This window comes from Pimephales promelas, chromosome 1 (assembly GCF_988280905.1).
Source record: "Pimephales promelas chromosome 1, fPimPro1.hap1.1, whole genome shotgun sequence".
NCBI lineage: Eukaryota > Metazoa > Chordata > Actinopteri > Cypriniformes > Leuciscidae > Pimephales > Pimephales promelas.
The window spans coordinates 6,121,813-6,139,279 of record NC_142769.1 but is presented as its reverse complement, the minus strand read 5'-3'; the positions used below and the strand labels follow the sequence as shown (position 1 = coordinate 6,139,279).

Below are 17,467 nucleotides of genomic sequence, written 5' to 3'. Positions count from 1 at the left end.
AACCAGTTGATTTCAAATAATACCACATGGAGTACATTTTACGTTAATTCTATAAACATTTTACAGTGTAGTTACCGCGCTGCCCCGCTGTCTAGCTTATTCGTGTGTAAATGTTAAGCAGTGATATTTTTGTTTCGCTATCATGACAGACATACATGCTCTTTAACAGTTCAAAATGATGGTATTCGCTGCTCTCGGTGTAACCCTGAATGCAAGCAAATAGTGTTTATAGAATTAAGCATTCAAAAAGAAAACAGACACTGGGAATCAGCCAGGTTCCGAGAAGAGAGCAGGGCCTTCGTTTGAAAAGTTCAAAGTAATTTTGCCAAATTTAGCTCATTTTGATATTAGTACACAGCCGGGGAGCTGTCGTTTGTGGGGAAAGAGAAAGCAAACAAACAGATGGAGCACTAAAGCTTTAAAGAAAATGTTTTGCTTAAATCAAACACACACAAAAAAACGCACCATTTTTAATGCATTAAGAAAAAAATCCATCTCTGCTAAACTAATTAGCGACTCCGAAATGGGCTCCTGCGAAGGGCTACGTCAAAGGGACGGGGTCTGAGGGGTCATGCACGCTCACAACAAGACAAATGTAAGTCAGCAGAAGTCATAAGCGGTGAACGCCCCCGTCAGGAGAGCCAATTCCCCCCTCCCTCCCCCTCTTCACCCGCCTTCCCCCCCTCCATCCGAGAGCGCTAATGGAACAGTGCTCTTAGCCCAGGGCTCCGGCACCAGACCCCGCTCTGCATGAGGGATGTACTGCACTGCGGCCGGGGTCGCTCCCTTTGTGCCGGCCCTCCTTGGCCTCGCGGTAAAAAGAGCCATGCATGATTTCATACATGAAAGATATATGTAATTGGACAGCAGCAATGCCTATACGCCATATTTACAATTCTAAACAGAGGATGGGAGAAGCAATTCCCTTTATCTCTCTCGGTCTTTCTCAGCAAGGAGCGAATTTCTTAAAAAATAACATGAAATGCAGATTATCACACTTCTTATTTACTTTCATTATGGATGAGTTGAACGTGTCGTTTTGACACAGCCCGTGCTCCGTGAGACAACTAATACTGCGTCGTCCAGTTCCTGAAAGGGACGTCCCGATGCTTTGTTTATCCGCGGAGAGATAGCGAATTCATGCTTTTGTGTGTTTGTGGCCTTCATAATGCATCGTAAGGCTAAATTGTTCATTTTAATGCTTTTGAATGGTTGGGGAACATATACTGCATGTCATTTATTTTTTTTTTATTTTTTTTATAGGGCTGTCAAACGATTAATCGCGATTAATCGCATCCAAAATAAAAGTTTGTGTTTACATTATATTTAAGGAAAAATATTATTATATATAAATCTATATACAGTATATACATGAAAATATTTCTTAAATATATACAAGCATGTGTGTGTATTTATATATATATATATATATATATATATATAATAATTATACACAGTGCACCCACATATATTATGTAAACACAAACTTTTATTTTGGATGCGATTAATCGCGATTAATCGTTTGACAGCCCTATTTATAAAGGTTTACCTTCTGTATTGCTGGCAGCCCCGCTATATATGATGTTGTGTGTTGGGGACACACACACAGTCGTGTTGTTTGGTGGCCTGTTTTTAGGCAGAGTCCCTCCTGGAGTGTTAATGTAGTGCTAAGTTAAACACCTCTCTTGTTAATTGTCCTAACGAGCTCATGCTTCGCCCGTGAACGGCTTTTTTAATGGCTTGTTTTATGGGCGTGTGGAGCTCCGAGGCCAGACGGGGTCTCCGTCGACCCTCACGGGGCGGCATTCATGTGTTACTGGCCATGATGCACGGCTTTCCCCCCCCTTTTGACGTCGTCAACCCTACCCCCACACAATTTTGCAGAAGCCCACCTGCCTCCGCGTCCTGGAGGTCACGGGGACGGGGGAAATGGCAGGGTTAAGCGCCGTGCAACTATGTTCCAGCCGCTGTGGTCACTTGCAATTATACCCCAGCTACATCACCCACAAGACTAGTTGCAGGTTTGAGGCTTTGGCAGCATTTTCTGGTCCATGTTGCTCTACTTGGCCTTAATTACTCGTATTACCTTTGCTCTTATTGTACGTTGCATTTGTGGAGCAGGTTACTGAACACAAAATGTATATTTCAGAGTAGATATTTTTTTTCATTATGGTCAACAAACACTTTACATTTGCATAAACATCAATTTCAGACCATCTTGAACTGTATTTATTTATATCTGGGTAACACTTTATAAAAAGGTTTCATTAGTACTAATAAACTGCCCTCTACAGTTAATTAATCGTGTTAATTATAATTTTTTTAAATCAAAAGTTGTATTTGTAAACATTAGTTAATGCGACTAGCAATGAACAGCTGTTTTTTTTTTATTAAGGTTAACAAATACAGTAACAAATTGTGGTTCATGTTATGTTAACTAATGAAACCTTATTGTAAAGTGTTACCCAGATAACAAGATGGTCTGAAATTGATGTTTATGCAAAAGTGATTTAAAAAAACAAATGTATGTTGAGCATAATGAAAAATGAATCGTATTGTAAAGTGTTACCATTATATTAGGTTCAGAAATGCATTACAAATTGTTCGTTACAGTACTTTTGTCTGCATTTCACGTTTTGTCACTTTTCTGTTTACTCAGACTTGACCCATAATTAGCTATATATTTAATTTACATATTTAAATATTTTACACATAATTAAATTATGTCTTAATGACTTTTTAGATGCTTAACAGGTAACTTGTTTCTATATGTTTACATTATAATAATCGTGAGGCTTTAAAATCCAGCACACACACACACACATTTAAACAAGGCTGCATGGAAGAATTTGTTGGGTTTGTTCTTTCATTTGTCTTTGAAAAGATTTGTCAACAAAATGTCATCTGTCTAATTTCTAAGCTAACTATTCGTGGCATTTGGGTCACGAAATCACTGTATTTCTCGGGTGGAGACTCGGGGTCTTCTCTTTTGAGATGAAATGATTTCCTGACCAAAGCTTTGGCCATAATCCTGCCATAGCTGTCAGATGATGGAAGTGGGGAAGGATTTGCACGGTGACCCTTGGCGGGAGCCCTACGTCGCCGTTGCCCTTCAGTGTCTTCTGCTTCCATCTGCTACACATGAAACTTGTTTGGGAACATGTGGACATATAGGCCTATATATTAAGCTTTACTTTCACAAACCGTATTTTTCTATTAATATGTGTATTCTCTTTATTTTAAGGACTGGTCACTCAGTCAGGTGGCCATTTGTTTATTATTGTTCAATTTAGTGAAAACGCAGGTCTGCAATACGCAGATTGCATGCTTTGCTCAGTATATAATATCGAGATGCAGGGTAGTATCTTCACTTCTCTGCCTTTTGCTTGATTCCTGAGATTTATGTTTGTTATTCTCTTACCTGCACAAGGATAAAATGGAGGTTGCAGAGAATCGGCGGTATGGGGATGAGCTGGTTTGCAGTTGTAGCTCGTCTGGACGCAGACTTGCTCCAGGCTGCTTTTCTTTCTGATTGTTGCACGACCGTGAACAGAGACATTTGTACTGCTAAACCGCGCAGACAGTGAATCCCGTCCTGGATTTTTAAAGGTTTCTTTGGATGTGCTTTTGCTGTTTTGTGAAGATAATACACTGACTGAGAAACATACATGACTGTATGTATATGTGTGGGCGTGTTGCTTAGCTCGTGTCTTATATCGAAAAATAAAATAAATTATAGCCTAATAATGATAAAATTTAACCAACAAAATGCCCTAGTAGATTGTGGATTAAAGTAATAATAGATAAGATGATCGGTGACACACACACACACACACATACAAAAACAGAGAGACAGATGCACGCAGGTGTTTTATGACACACTGATATTATTCAATCGGCTTTTTTCACTGTTATTTTAAGGGGGTATAATAGGCTAAATTATTTTTGTTTTTAAATATTTTCCAAATTGCTATATTATCCATTTATTGCCTTCATCTGGACCGTTTATGCTTCTGAGCAAGTCTCGAATGAAACCGAGCCACACCATTTTACCGGTCTGTATGCAAATATAACGTTCTGATTTTAAATATCCTCGTTCTTTCTTTATTTTATTGCATAATTTATTTAGCGACAATTAGAGTTCAAATATGTTAATTATGTTTTCGAATTACACACAGTATTTGGTAACTTTAACGATCCAAATCAGTATTACAATGTAATGTAATGGTAAATATAAATTAATTTAAAGAGAAAAATATATGCATAATTAATTAATTAATTACTCAATCAAAAAAATAGTGCGTATTTTTTTTAGAGAAGCACAAGATATGACCTATTTTTTAAAAAAAAAAATATTGTAACTTTGATTAATTAGTGTTTATGATTGTAAATTAACTTTTTTTATTTATAAATAATTAAAATGATACATTTTCCTTTCTGTTGTGCGTTCTTAAAAATGTTTGTCCGACCATCTACCCAAAACAAGAAACTATGTATTACCGCAGGAACGTTCTCCTTAATTAATGAGTTAATTAATTTTAGAATAATGCTTATTTAAATCAATTTAAAAACACATGATATTTGATTTTTAGATTTTATTAGCAGACATTGCGGTATAGCCTACAAAACATACAGGTGACGTGTTACAGCACAAAACAAAAAGACACGAACATATTTAGCCATTTACAACCCTATGTTGCATTCATGAGCACAAACGTTGAAATATCCAAATATTAGTGAATATAAAGTGCGTTTTGACACATACAAGCAATTTTTTTCATTTACTCCGCGTTTCAGACATTTTGCGTTAATTAAGAGCGTCCACCTCTCTCACACTGGACATATTTGTGCTTTATAGTATCAGATTGTGTATCTGTAAAACATCATTCTCATTACAACTGTATGTATTTATTGACAAGTTTTAATAGTTCATTTAAATGCCGTTATTTAGCCTATATTTAGGAAGGAGTAACATTCTACATCACACAAAAATCATGTAAATAAAACAGCGTCTTTCTCAAACATTATACCGTTTGAAATAAGAGATGGCATGTTTTCATGTGTAAAAAAATAACGATGCTTGTTCTGTTTGTCTTTAATATGATGATAATTACATTCCTTTGACGCGCATCATATTTGATTCACTCACCTGCTTATCATATCTGCGAGCTGATTTATATCATAATAAGACCAATGTCGTTTTATCTATGTGAAGCATGATGTTACACAGTCATAAAATAATTTTGCAGTAAGTGCAATATTATTTATTCTGTCTCGCTGCGTTTATTTATTTATACAGTGCGGTTGTTTTCTGCATTATTATTATTTATGATTTCCATCATATCAGATTGTTTTCCCCCAACTCATGATATTTTGTTTATTTGCTTAAAAATTGCCCCCCAAAAAACTCGAACACACACACATGCACACACACACTAAAAAGCTCTCCAGTCGCGCGCGTCACACTCGTAAAGCGTAAAGTTAAGACGTTTGATGATGGTGGATCACATTTGAAGCAATGAATCTATTCATTTGCAATCAGAGTTTTACCTTTATGCATATGTGTGCTTGATTTGACGCAGTCCGGTGACATAGGACAGGTATAGATCAGCTGAAGATGGCAGATAGGGAACATATATCCCTGACAAGGCAGGTTCATGTGGTGTGTGTGAGCCCCTTGGTCAGAGTGAACATAAGAGGGCGCTGCCATTGCACCTGGCAACACGTCCTGCCCCATGCCGCCACCCGCGGCTTCAGGCCGGACAATGCTCTTGCGCAGTCAATGCCTCTGAGTCCCAGTCCCAGTGTGTGATCCTGACCATCCATGCGCCACAGCTCTCACCTGCTCTTCCGCGCCCGTTGGAGGGCCCATTCCCAAAAAAGCATTTGCTGTTGACTGGTGACAAAGTTGCATTTAGTTAAACATGCAGAAAAAAAGTCAATTAAGCGCGTTGTTATTTCATTAGGGGCGCATGGAGATGAAAACAACTTTGATAGCTCTATGCGAATTCGACTTGAACTTGCTTCCATTTTCATGCCGTGACAAAATGTCCTTTTCAATACAGGCTATATTTAAGCTGGACTAAATTAACGTTACGAGGCTCTTAGGCAGCTGTCTTTGCATTTTTTCAATGGTGGCACGAGGTTTTTGAAATAGGCCTATACAAAAAAAATGCATAAGCCTATACACGCTCATTGATTTTTTTTAGTTTTTGTTATCATTTAGCATTTTGTTTTCAGCATAAATAAAATGGCAACGGATTGCGATTTTGTTGCTCTAGTTTAGGGTTCATATGTGGAATTCATTGTTTGCACGGCGATGGGCCGAAGTTTACGCACACATCTCTAGCCAGATCAATCAGCATGTTCACCATGAGGGGTTGGTCATGCATATTTGGATGTCTGTTCAGTCATTCCCAGTCATTTTTAGGACAGAGCATTCGCGATTGATTGGACCTAACAGATAAGAAACACATTTAGCCTCTATTAAAAGAGCATGCAATGACGATTATGCGTGTATATGTTGAGGAAAACGAAGCTAAGATGATATTTGCGTCCATAAATTCGGCTATCAAGCGCCAGACAGGACCACACTGCATATTCAAATGTGCTTAGATTGGGCATGGCAGGTTACAAAGCGACAGACAGGCTCTGATTCTGTTCCTTTTCACGCGCCGGCCTCTTATTATCTCACTGCCCCTCGAACTGTTCACGCACTCTATTTTCCATTCATTCATTTTTACAATCCCTCTTCCCCAAGAGAGCATGCACATCACCAATCCTGAAGACTCTCTCAAGGCAAAAATCTGCATGCGTATCAAACATATCGACGTTTTATTTCGTAACTTTTCATTTGTCACTACTGTTTCTACTAGTTTCTGCGAGTGTGTAGTCCAGCTTGATATTTCACATATCTATGCACCACACGCGTCAGCAATAATAAAATATATGCTTTTAAAACAAGAACCTGCATTTACGCGTGCATGCACACACGCGCTATCCACACACGCGCGCGCGCGTCTATTCCACGGAAAAAGTGTTTAATATTGCTATTGTTTGCATAATGCATCGATAGCCGTTTGAGATAATGCTTCAGTGCAATGGGTTTCATAGGTGTGTTTCCATGAAAATCCCAAAATGACTGCATGCTCTCCAACATATTCAACATGATGTGACATGATATTGAAATAAAATAAAATACAATGCTTTTTATATTCTAAATATTTATTAAAACACAACATTGTACTGCAATGAAATATGACATTCTTGTTAGCATTATTGCATGTTGTATGACCACTTCAACGATACACACATCAATCAATTATAATCACACAATACACATATTTATTAGTGTTATTACGGATACATGTTATATTGCAGCCTCACGGAATTTGTCTCCATGCATTATGAAAAAAACAATTCGGCAAAATTCTCATGGTCTAAATTTCGTTGTGCAACCATTAGAGGAGAAACAAAACACAAGTAAAAAGTTATAGCCTGATAATTTTCCAATAAACATGATGTAATCGATAACAGCAGGTTAGTTGTATTTGGCAGGATTAGGGCCCCTTAGAGTTGTCAATAGTGAAAGTAGTCATTGAGAGAGAGAGAGAGAGAAGAATTGTCATTTCTTTAGTGAGAATCAACAATAGAATTATCATGAGAAAGGACACTGGCCAGGACTCAAAGGTCGGAATTGGGATACACGCTTTTGATTCGGGAAGAGGGCGTCTTAAGTGACCACCAAGAGTAGGAGAATTGTTTTGGGGCAAAGTGAAAAAAAAAAAAAAAAGCAAACCTGTGGAGAAACCCACCGATCTATACTACAGTTGTTACTATTGATCAAATGCCACCTCTTTGAATGCGCGCGCTTGAAAGTTACACTACTTATCGAGAATTACAAAAAAATAAATAAAATAAAAAACAGCATGTAACGCGTATCGTGTCATTTTACGCGGGTGCCTGTTTAAGGAACGATTTGCATGGAATTGAAACGTCCAACTAAAGAAACATTACGTATTTTCAAATGCCATTCTTTTTAAACTGTAGTAAAAACAACACGTTTAGCTGTTTAGAGTAATGTTGCATAAAGTATCTAAATTACAGGAGCAAAACTGTTTATTAAAGAACTTGTGATTTTTACATTGCTCTCTCTCTCTCTCTCTCTTCACCTACTGTGAGGGAGAGAGAGAGGAGAGAGAGAGAGAGGAAGAGGGGAACAGAAACAGAGAATTGCATGTATTACGATTTTTCATATGCCTAAAATATATACAGTGCTTTTTGGTTCAACTTTCTATCGAGTCTACTCCTAAAGATAATATCTGAAGAAGCATCTCTTATCATGCACTGCTCGTCTCAAAGTCAATAAATTAAAGCATCTATGTAACCTACATTGCGTTTGATTCTAACAGGAATTATTTCAATTGGTCCTGAAAAGGTAAAAAGAGGGAAGAGGTTGATTTTGCACTGTTTAGTTTTTTGCTCAGTTTTGTCCTCGCATTCGGTTGCAATGTCTTGATTCCTCCTCGTGCACTCATCTTAAGATCTATGGGACACAGGCTGTATATTCAGGTGTTATTACGATAGATAAAAGTCAAATTTAATTTATTGCACTTCAAATTGCTACTTTATAATGATGTTACACGTGTTATGTTACATGCATGTGTTGCTAATTCGAAAATAAAAACACTAAAAATGCAGATAATCCAAATGGTTAACATGCATGCAAAAATAATCACATTTAAGTTTGCGCAGTGTTTTAATAGCTCATGTATGTTTCTATAGGCTACAGAAGTTTAGAGGCTCAGCCCCACAATCAGATTATTATTATTATTATTTATAAATATAAATTTCTCAATTATTTGTCAATACATACAGTTTATGCAAAATACGTATTGTTGCATGCCTTTTAAAAGTAGCCTATTATTTTCGGCATGTTTAAAGTTGGTCACAATACAGGACACTAAATGTATTTAGCTTATTTAACATTTGCAATGACTAAGAGAGTTGCGTTTTATTAGTGTGCACATAAAGCCGCCTTTGTTTCTCTTTAGCTTATTCTAAAAGAAAAAAAAATCTAAATCTAAACAGTGTTAATCCTGTCATGAGATGATTCTCTTAAATAAGAGGCAACCGAAAGTGTGACGAACTTGTCGGTGTTTGAAAGCGCTCTAAACATCCCGCATTCGAGGTTAAGACTGCGCTATTTTATTTCATAAACATACACGTTTTGATTTTTATTTCTAAACTAGCGCTCGCGACCGAATAACACTGTGCAGAAGAGGGGCTGCGCGCGCGCGCCTCTCCGCTATTAACTTTCAGTGTCTTCCTTCTCATCCAACTCTTACTTTGTGCTGTACTTAATTCCATATTTTCAATTCCCGATCACTACTTTCCTCTTTCTCGTTCTCCATCTATCCCTCCATCCCTCCCTCCCTCCTCTATCTCCCTCCTCCCTCTCTCTCTCCTCGGCTCTCTGCTGAATCTTATTGATCCAGAAGGTGGCTAATTAGCCCTTCCCGTCGTGCCTGTGTAATGAAGCACATGCGCACTGAATTAATCACAGCCATTTTTTGCAGGAAACTAATTAGCAGGAATAAAGATCCAAAGAGTTTTTTTCTTTTCAATCATCAGATCTCACTTTCACCTCTTCCTCTCTCCCTCTAACACAAGACTCATCGCCTGCTTTGCATCCAAATTATTTTTATATTGCCTTTACAACTAATACTCCGGGTTTTTACTCTCCGCAACAACAATGATCTTTCTTTTACCATCATCCTAAACGCAAACTGACCAAAAGGGACTGCCTTGATGGGATCTTTAGCCAAAGCGTCTCAATACTGGATTAAAAAGCAAGGATCTCAAAGCGGCAGCCAAACATTGTAAGTTGTAACTTTGCTTTCTCTTTCTTTCTGTCTTTCTCTTAGCGTTACGATTCTATTTAGTTTCAATAACAGACTAAAGCGATGGCTTTCGGGATTTCGCCGTATCAGCCCCGGCTTTGCCTGTTCTCCTAGCAGGATCAAGAACAGGCGATCGCAAGTTATTTTCATGCAAGTTCCTTTTATTTGCTGCCGTTTATTAGTATCGTTACCTGTGTTTACATCTGGCTTCGTCCTCGCTCTTCTCGTGTCTGGAAGAAAAGAAAAGGGCAAGACAGCGATTCCTTTTTCCAAACAGTTGGATTTAAAACACACTTCTGCACGTTCATGTATTCACACGGGTCACAAAAGGACCGAATAGTGTCAAGAAAGAGGTTTTTGACAGGGTGTCGATGTGCGAGGGTGGTGGGAGAGTAGCGGGAGCTCTGCGCGATCGTAGCCGGGAGAGGAGCGTCTTAGTCCAGCCTGCGAGTCCGTCCGCGTCCGCTGAGCGGGAAGCGTCGCCCGCTTTTCCCATTTTTACACCGATATGCTCGTTCGTCCTTTACATTCATTTACCTCCCTCATTTAGCGAGCAGAAATCCTCAATATTGCGCCCCATCGATACTTTTTCGAGTCTCTTCTAGTGTGGATTTCTCCGCCCTTTGCTTTGCTGTGCATTTCAGTTCCTCTACTTTTCGCTTCTGTCACTTTCACCGTCTTTTCTCGTTTTATTTTTCATTCCAAGCGACGTTAAAGTTGTTCTTTGCTGCTTCCCAGTCGGAGTCACATGCAAATCGATAGGCATGTGTGTGTGTGTGAAGTGTGTGTGAGTGTTTAGGGGAGTGTGTTTGGTATAGACGGAGCCCCGGGTCTCAGGAGCGGATCAGCCGGAGCTCAGAGCCCGAAGAGCCGCGCGACACACACAGCGATTACGGCGAATGACTTAATACTGGAAAACCCACTCACACGGCGTGAATTTGTAAATGTAAAAATCGAAAACAATGAGATGAATTATAATCTCAACAACAGAGACAACAAAACGAAATCAGTATTACATTTTACAACTTGCGTACGTTCTCCTGAGGGAGAAAAACACGACGAAAAAGACTATTCAAATTATAAACATCGCCAACAACTTCGGGTCGGTTAGCTCGAACTAGCTTAGACTATTGAGGTGAAATTGCCCCACAAATAGCCTAGCTAGACGAGGGGCTCGAATTTTAATAAAGCTAAAACTTAATGAAGACATCAGGTGTAGCCTAGTATGAATAAAAAAATGTAAAAAAATAACAAAACAAAACAAAAAATGAGATGGGGACCTCAAAAGTGGCGTGAACGAAGAGCTATTGAGAGATAGATAGTCCTTCAAAGGTATACTGACAAGAACAAACTGAAATGTGGATCCATAACAATGATACAATGTAGCCCACAGTGAGACAGAAAACGAGAAAACAGAAGAGATGCAATGGAAGGACAGACAGACCCAGAGCTGACTGACTGTTTGCGAGTTGCTCATGGATGTGCAGGGTTGGGGAAGAAAGAGAGGGGGAGGTTGAGAGACTTGGGGTCAGACGGCAAGAAACAAGGGAGCAGGGGTCACCGAGTGAGTGGAAGAAAGATAAAAAAGAAAGAGAAGGGAAAAACCCAACATTACCAAGCCAGCGAAGAGTGGGAAAAGAGTGGGGTGGGTTATGTTTTGAGGTCAAACAATACACTGAGATTGTGGGGGTTAGCGAGACTATACAAATGCACCTCAAGTTTGACCATCAAAAGAGTGCGTGCTTGATTTTTGTCCTTAGTTTGAAGTAATGGATTTTTTATTTTATTTTTGGGGAGGGGAGAAAGAGAGATAGTGCTCATGAAGGAAGGCATGCATGCGAAAAGAGTTGAGAGAGGATAGACGGGGTCAAATAGCCACGGGCCATATCGAAGGAATCAGGGAAGAGGTCAGAAAAACACAAATCCCAAGACCTTTTTATCCTTCCCGACGTGTCGTAACAAGAGGAACCAGAAGCTAACGCAGGGAAGACACACACTTGTGTAGGTTAAGACTGTGTTTATTCATTTCGGTCTTTTTTTTTTTTTTTACAAGAAAGAAGTAGTACGACAGAATTGCCGAAATCTGTTTGTGTGTATGTGTGAGGGAGAATTGAAGGCTGTGATTTCATTATTATATTTAAGTATTTTCCCGTTTAAAAAGGGGCATTGTGAGCAACCCAGTTTCTCTGTTTTTAGGAGAGAGAATAAGGGAGGGATGGAGGGAGGAACAGGAAAGATAAGTCAGGGGTTTAATGTCTCTCGGCTCCCTGGTAGAGGGGGAGCAATAATTACAAGCGTCACACAAAAAATATATATAGTATAATTCAGATGCTCTGCGTGGACTCTCACTCGTTCTAGCTCCCCCCCTCTTTCTCTCTCTCTCTCTCTCTGTGCTCTGGCTTTCACCATGACAAAACAAAGACAGCAGGCAAGGTCTTTGCCATCTCACTCACTCTTCAAAAACTCATGGATAGGCTATTCAGGGCTAATCCTTTTGCAGCCAGTGATTTTGATGGCAGTTGACTCATTTCTAGGAAGTCATATTGTTGCAGCATTTGTCGTCCGTCTTGCCTTTTGTGTTTCACCTGGTCGTGAAACACTTAAACACGTAGCATTTAGTAACTCGCGTCCATATTCAAGCAGTGTAAGTTGTGTGTATATACTTAACACTGTGTTATTACAGGCTCTGAACATATTTGTGTGCTTGTTGGGCTGCTGTAAGGATAGTCGCTGTGTTACAGAAAATGTCTGACTGAGTTGTGCATATGTTTGCATTGTGGTTTGGTTTCTTCTCAAACCTACAGAAAAATACAGATAGGCGCTATAATCCGTCTTTTGTACCGGACAATTCAGGCTTTTTCAAAATAATAAACTTCCAACCGTTTCTGACGTATATATACAGTTTGAACACAGACTGATGATTATTGTATGTTTAATTTAGCTTTCAGTATAGATATTTTTTAAAAATATGGGCATTGTGTTGGAAACTCTCAATTAAGATAACATTTTCTTAATTATAGTTTATTAATCATTTTTTACAAAACAAAATATGCTAGCATAGAACTATTTAATTGTATTAGAATTCATTTATCACTATTGTTCTTGCTATTTTTAAGAATGTTATTCAATGATGATTTTGTAGGATTTTCATGCTGTTCATATGATAGTGAAAATGCTTGTTCAGCAGTACCTGCTTTTCTGAGGCTTTTATTTTCTCTTTGCTTCCTCGCACAACAGCAATTGTATATATTGCCGAGTGTACTCGTCCTGGTCGTGTATGGTGCATAAAGTGGAGATGCTGCCATGACGAGACGGCTTGCTGAGTGGCATTTGAGTGTGTATGGATATCGTTGTGGAGATATAGGGCAGGGGGAGACTGTGCTTTCCTCTTTACCCCTCCCAATTCTCTCTCTCTCTCTCTCCCTCTCTCTCTTTTGCTGGCACCCTTAGGGATGTCCTCAGTGGTAGAGGGCCCTCTTTGGGTCAACATCATGACAGTCCGCTTTTGAGTATGTTGTATGATAATAACAGTGTAACATTTAATTACATTAAACGTTTATACATGTTATTGTATTAAATATGCATTATGCATTAAAAGTAATATTTATTTTATAGTGCGTGTTACATTATTTTACATTAATTGGACAATGCAGCAAATTTTAAATGCATTGTAAATTACATACATAAACTATGTGTGTGTGTGTGTGCTCCGATACAGTCTAATGTGAAGGTGAAAGCAGTGTGTGTGTGGAGAGGAGCCGATCTCTGTCACGAGTTTTCCATTAATCCAGTCGTGCCGAGGAGGAGCGCAGAGAAAGCCCAGCCACCTCCATTTGCTGTAGGGCTTGGATTGTGTGTGTGTAAATTAGGTTAGCAGGAGCACTGGGTCTGATTACACATGATGGTTTTGAATATGCAAGCCTGTGCAGTCAGGACCAGTTCTTCCAGTCATCCCATAATGAGGGGGAGGACAATAGCGTACGTGTCAGTGCTATCATTAAACCACAGACTGGTGGTAGGCTGAGCGTTGGTGGGGAGGATGGTCCGTGTGTGTGTGTGTGTGTTTGGGTGAGGGGGGTTCAGAGATAGTTAGGTACGCTACCTGTGTAAACTCAGCTTTGCACAAGCTCAGCTCAAGCCACGGTTTCACCTTTCAGACGGTTGCATTGACTGTCTGCATGTTGCTTTCTGCTTCCTCTTTTTTTCCCTCCTCTTTTTTTTTTTTTGTTGCTGTTTTCGTTTATTTGTTCCCAGTAAAGTTGGCAGACACGTCTGTGGCTTGCTGTTTCACAATACGTTATCATGTTGACTGTCTCCAAATCATTTTGGTGGTGATTTATGAGTGTGTGTGTGTGTGCACATGATCTCATTTCCCTATTATTTAATGTTATTTTAAATGTATGTAGCCTATGATTTTTTTAATTTATATATCTTCTTTTTTTTTTTTTACCTAAACACTGATTTGTGCATATACACATTGCATGATTAAACTACCCCATTCGAACTGCTAAATAATTTTTATTTTTGCTTTGAAAGGAAAAAAAAAAAAGAGCGATATAGCTACAACAGAAAGAGAGAAGCAGACGTGCTCACCTATCTAGTAGATCCTGAGCTGTTTATAGACAGGGTCAGCCCTGAAAAGGAGACATGTGTGTGTGTGTGTGTGTGTGTGTGTGTGGAACGGCGACAGGAATTCCTCTTTTATTGCGAGAAGCTGCTTTTGCACATTTTCCGTCAGTCAGGGAATATTTTGAGAGACAAATGTAGCCTTCAGCATTTGTCATTCACAGCTAATGTCATGAGGACCCACAATGCCTGCATTTCACAAACTCATGCAAAGCAAAATGGCTAATTTATGAAAAAAAAACACAGACGTGTGTATACTGTGAAACTGTCAATAAGGAACTGAAGAAACTAATTTGATATTTGTGTAAATATATGATAAGATCCAAGCAGATGTTATCTCAGGCTGTTTTTGCAGTGGGACACCCCTAAGCGTGTTGTGTGTGTGTGTGTGTGTGAGGGTGAATTCTAGCATAGTAGCATTGCTGTACAGGCGGCAGTGTTGTGGAGTCAGGGCTAGCTGCATGTTCTCCGCCATAAAGATGGACCAGCTCTCCACCCCTCCTCTTCGCTGCACCCCGGAGCCCAGCGTCCGGCCCTCCGCGCTGTCTCTTATCATCACAAAGAGGCAGAATGCATAAAACATGGAGGACACACAGACACTGGCAGCCCAGGTCGCCTTTCTCTCCATGCAGAGACAAAGCGTGAGGTCCTGTGGCCTGTGACTTCTCTCTCTTTCACTCTCACTCTCATTCCCTCTTTTATTTTTCGTTCCCTTTCACAATTTTTTTTTAAACAAGTGTGCATGTTCATTTTTGTGTAAGTTCATTCATGCTAGTGTATTACAAGTGTCATTTTCAAATGAAAAGTCCTCTTCATGCACACGCATCTAGTGATGATCTAGTTTTCATAAAAATTTTTTAAAGACTACAGATGTTTTAGGAAAAATTAGCCATATTTATGTCTGATATTTACATATATACTTATTTAAATATGAATACAATATATATATATATATATATATATATATATATATATATATATGTATGTGTGTATAAATATATATATATATATATATATATATGTGTGTGTGTGTGTGTGTATATATATATATATGTGTGTGTATGTATGTGTGTGTATATATATATATATGTGTGTGTGTGTGTGTGTGTGTGTGTATGTATGTATATATATATATATATATATATATATATATATATATAACAGTACACATTAACCACATTTTTTAAATCGGAATAAATATTTATTAGAATTTATATAAATGTAGGCCTATGCATCAGTGTGTGTATAAATGCAAAATGTTCTAATATTCTAAAACTCAGTTGTAATGTCTGTTTTTATGACATGATATTAATATGATTTGTCGATTGTGTTGGTGTTAGAAGCAGACTTGTCGGTCAGGCTGATCTGGGCCCCGAGAGCCTCTCCAGATGTCATTTTTCCAGCGCATTTTACGCTTAGCATAACATGTGATACAGCCAGTGTTAGCCTCGGCTAGATTAGCACCATGACATGAAAACAGACCTGGATTGAGTGTGTGTGTGTGTGTATCGGTCAAGGAGTGTCGCTTGTACTGTATCATGCTTTCTCTCTCGATTTCGCGGCTGAGTAATATCACAGAAAGCAGTCATTTGTTGCACTACTGCTGCGTTTCTAAAGAATATGAGTGTGTTTGCAGCTATAGCCTTCAGTTTAGTGCAATTCATATCTTTTTCATTTAAGGCGAGAGTATGCGGCCGGTTCCTTATTTTGAAGCATATTAATTTAATTTGATTGCATTTTTTTCTATTTCTGGCTGCATGCTGCTCAGCAGTGATGTGAACATATTTATAGATTTTTATAAAACGTACAGCACTTTTTTTCCATGAGTGACAAATCGGCGAGCGAGCTTAGATCATGTGCTGCATGTGCTGTCAGTAACGCGGGCCGTTTCTGTGCATGCGAGTGTGAGTGATCGACAGCACGCGTGCGTGTGTGTGTGTAGCTAGTGTGTGAGGGCTGCAGGAATGCTGAGTGGGAACGGGTGAAGCCCGACAGGCCGATGGCACTTCCTCTCTGTGTACGGCACAGCTTATCCTCCTCAGGATTAAAGACAGCAGAAAAGAAAAGAGCGATGGCAGGAGCCACCCTCCTTCTCTCTCCCTCCCTCTCTCGTGCGCCCTCCTCTCTCCATTTGGAAAAGGAGAAAAAAAAACTCAAACAAAAAGCGTGATTCATTTGCAAATGTGCAGCAGCCCATACGGGTCCCCCATGGTGCACTGGGAGAGGAGGAGCGGAGAGAGCGAGAATGAGAGGAAATAAAGGTATAGTAGAGTCATTCGATTCTGTCTTTGAGGCCTAGCTCTACTGGTCGGAGTCTTGAATCCATTAGTTTGGTCTGAAACGGCGCGGCTAATACAAACGGTCCCACATATCGTTCAGTGTTTACGTGTGCGTTTGTGGCTTGGATTTTATGTATGTTTTTTAGAACTGAAGGGGTTAAGAGGCAAAGAGATACCCCTTTGTCTCGGCGGCCCTCTTTGTCATTGTTGCGCTGGAATTGAGCTCGCTGCACCTCACTTGACCACAGCAAAGCAATAAAATGGCCCCTAAGTGCTACAGGCTCCGTGTTCCTCTAGCACCTCTCCTCTGGGCTTTCACCTCTCTCTCTCTCTCTCTCTCTCTCTCTCTCTCTCTCTCTCTCTCTCTCTCTCTCTCTCTCTCTCTCTCTCTCTCACACACACACGTATGCAGGATTTAATACCATGTTACATCTATTTCCAGTGTCATTTTTTTGTACACATTTTTTTTTTGTTTTGAGAAAAAAATATTCTGAAAATATGGACTGCATCATCAATATCATTAACTGTCAGTGTCAGTGATTGGATGTTATAATCATAGGCTATTAGTAGGCCTATATATTTATTTTTTATTCAGCACTTTTTTAAAAATCAGTTTCTATTTAATTATTTTCTGCAATAATTATGAGCATATAAATATAT

General features: G+C 39.1%; 1 protein-coding gene across 6 annotated transcripts in view; it reads left to right on the top strand.

Moving 5' to 3' along the window:
• zfhx3b (zinc finger homeobox 3b) overlaps nucleotides 1-17,467 on the top strand; it is a 280,084-nt gene that overhangs the window by 99,587 nt on the left and 163,030 nt on the right. For 4 of the 6 annotated variants that reach the window (XM_089119798.1, XM_039669719.2, XM_039669716.2 and 1 more), the window contains exon 1: nucleotides 9,003-9,881. The exons of the other annotated variants lie outside the window; for them this stretch is intronic. The gene's annotated coding sequence lies outside the window, so the exon portion shown is untranslated. Of the gene's footprint in view, nucleotides 1-9,002; nucleotides 9,882-17,467 lie in introns of those variants that run through there. 6 annotated transcript variants of the gene reach the window in all.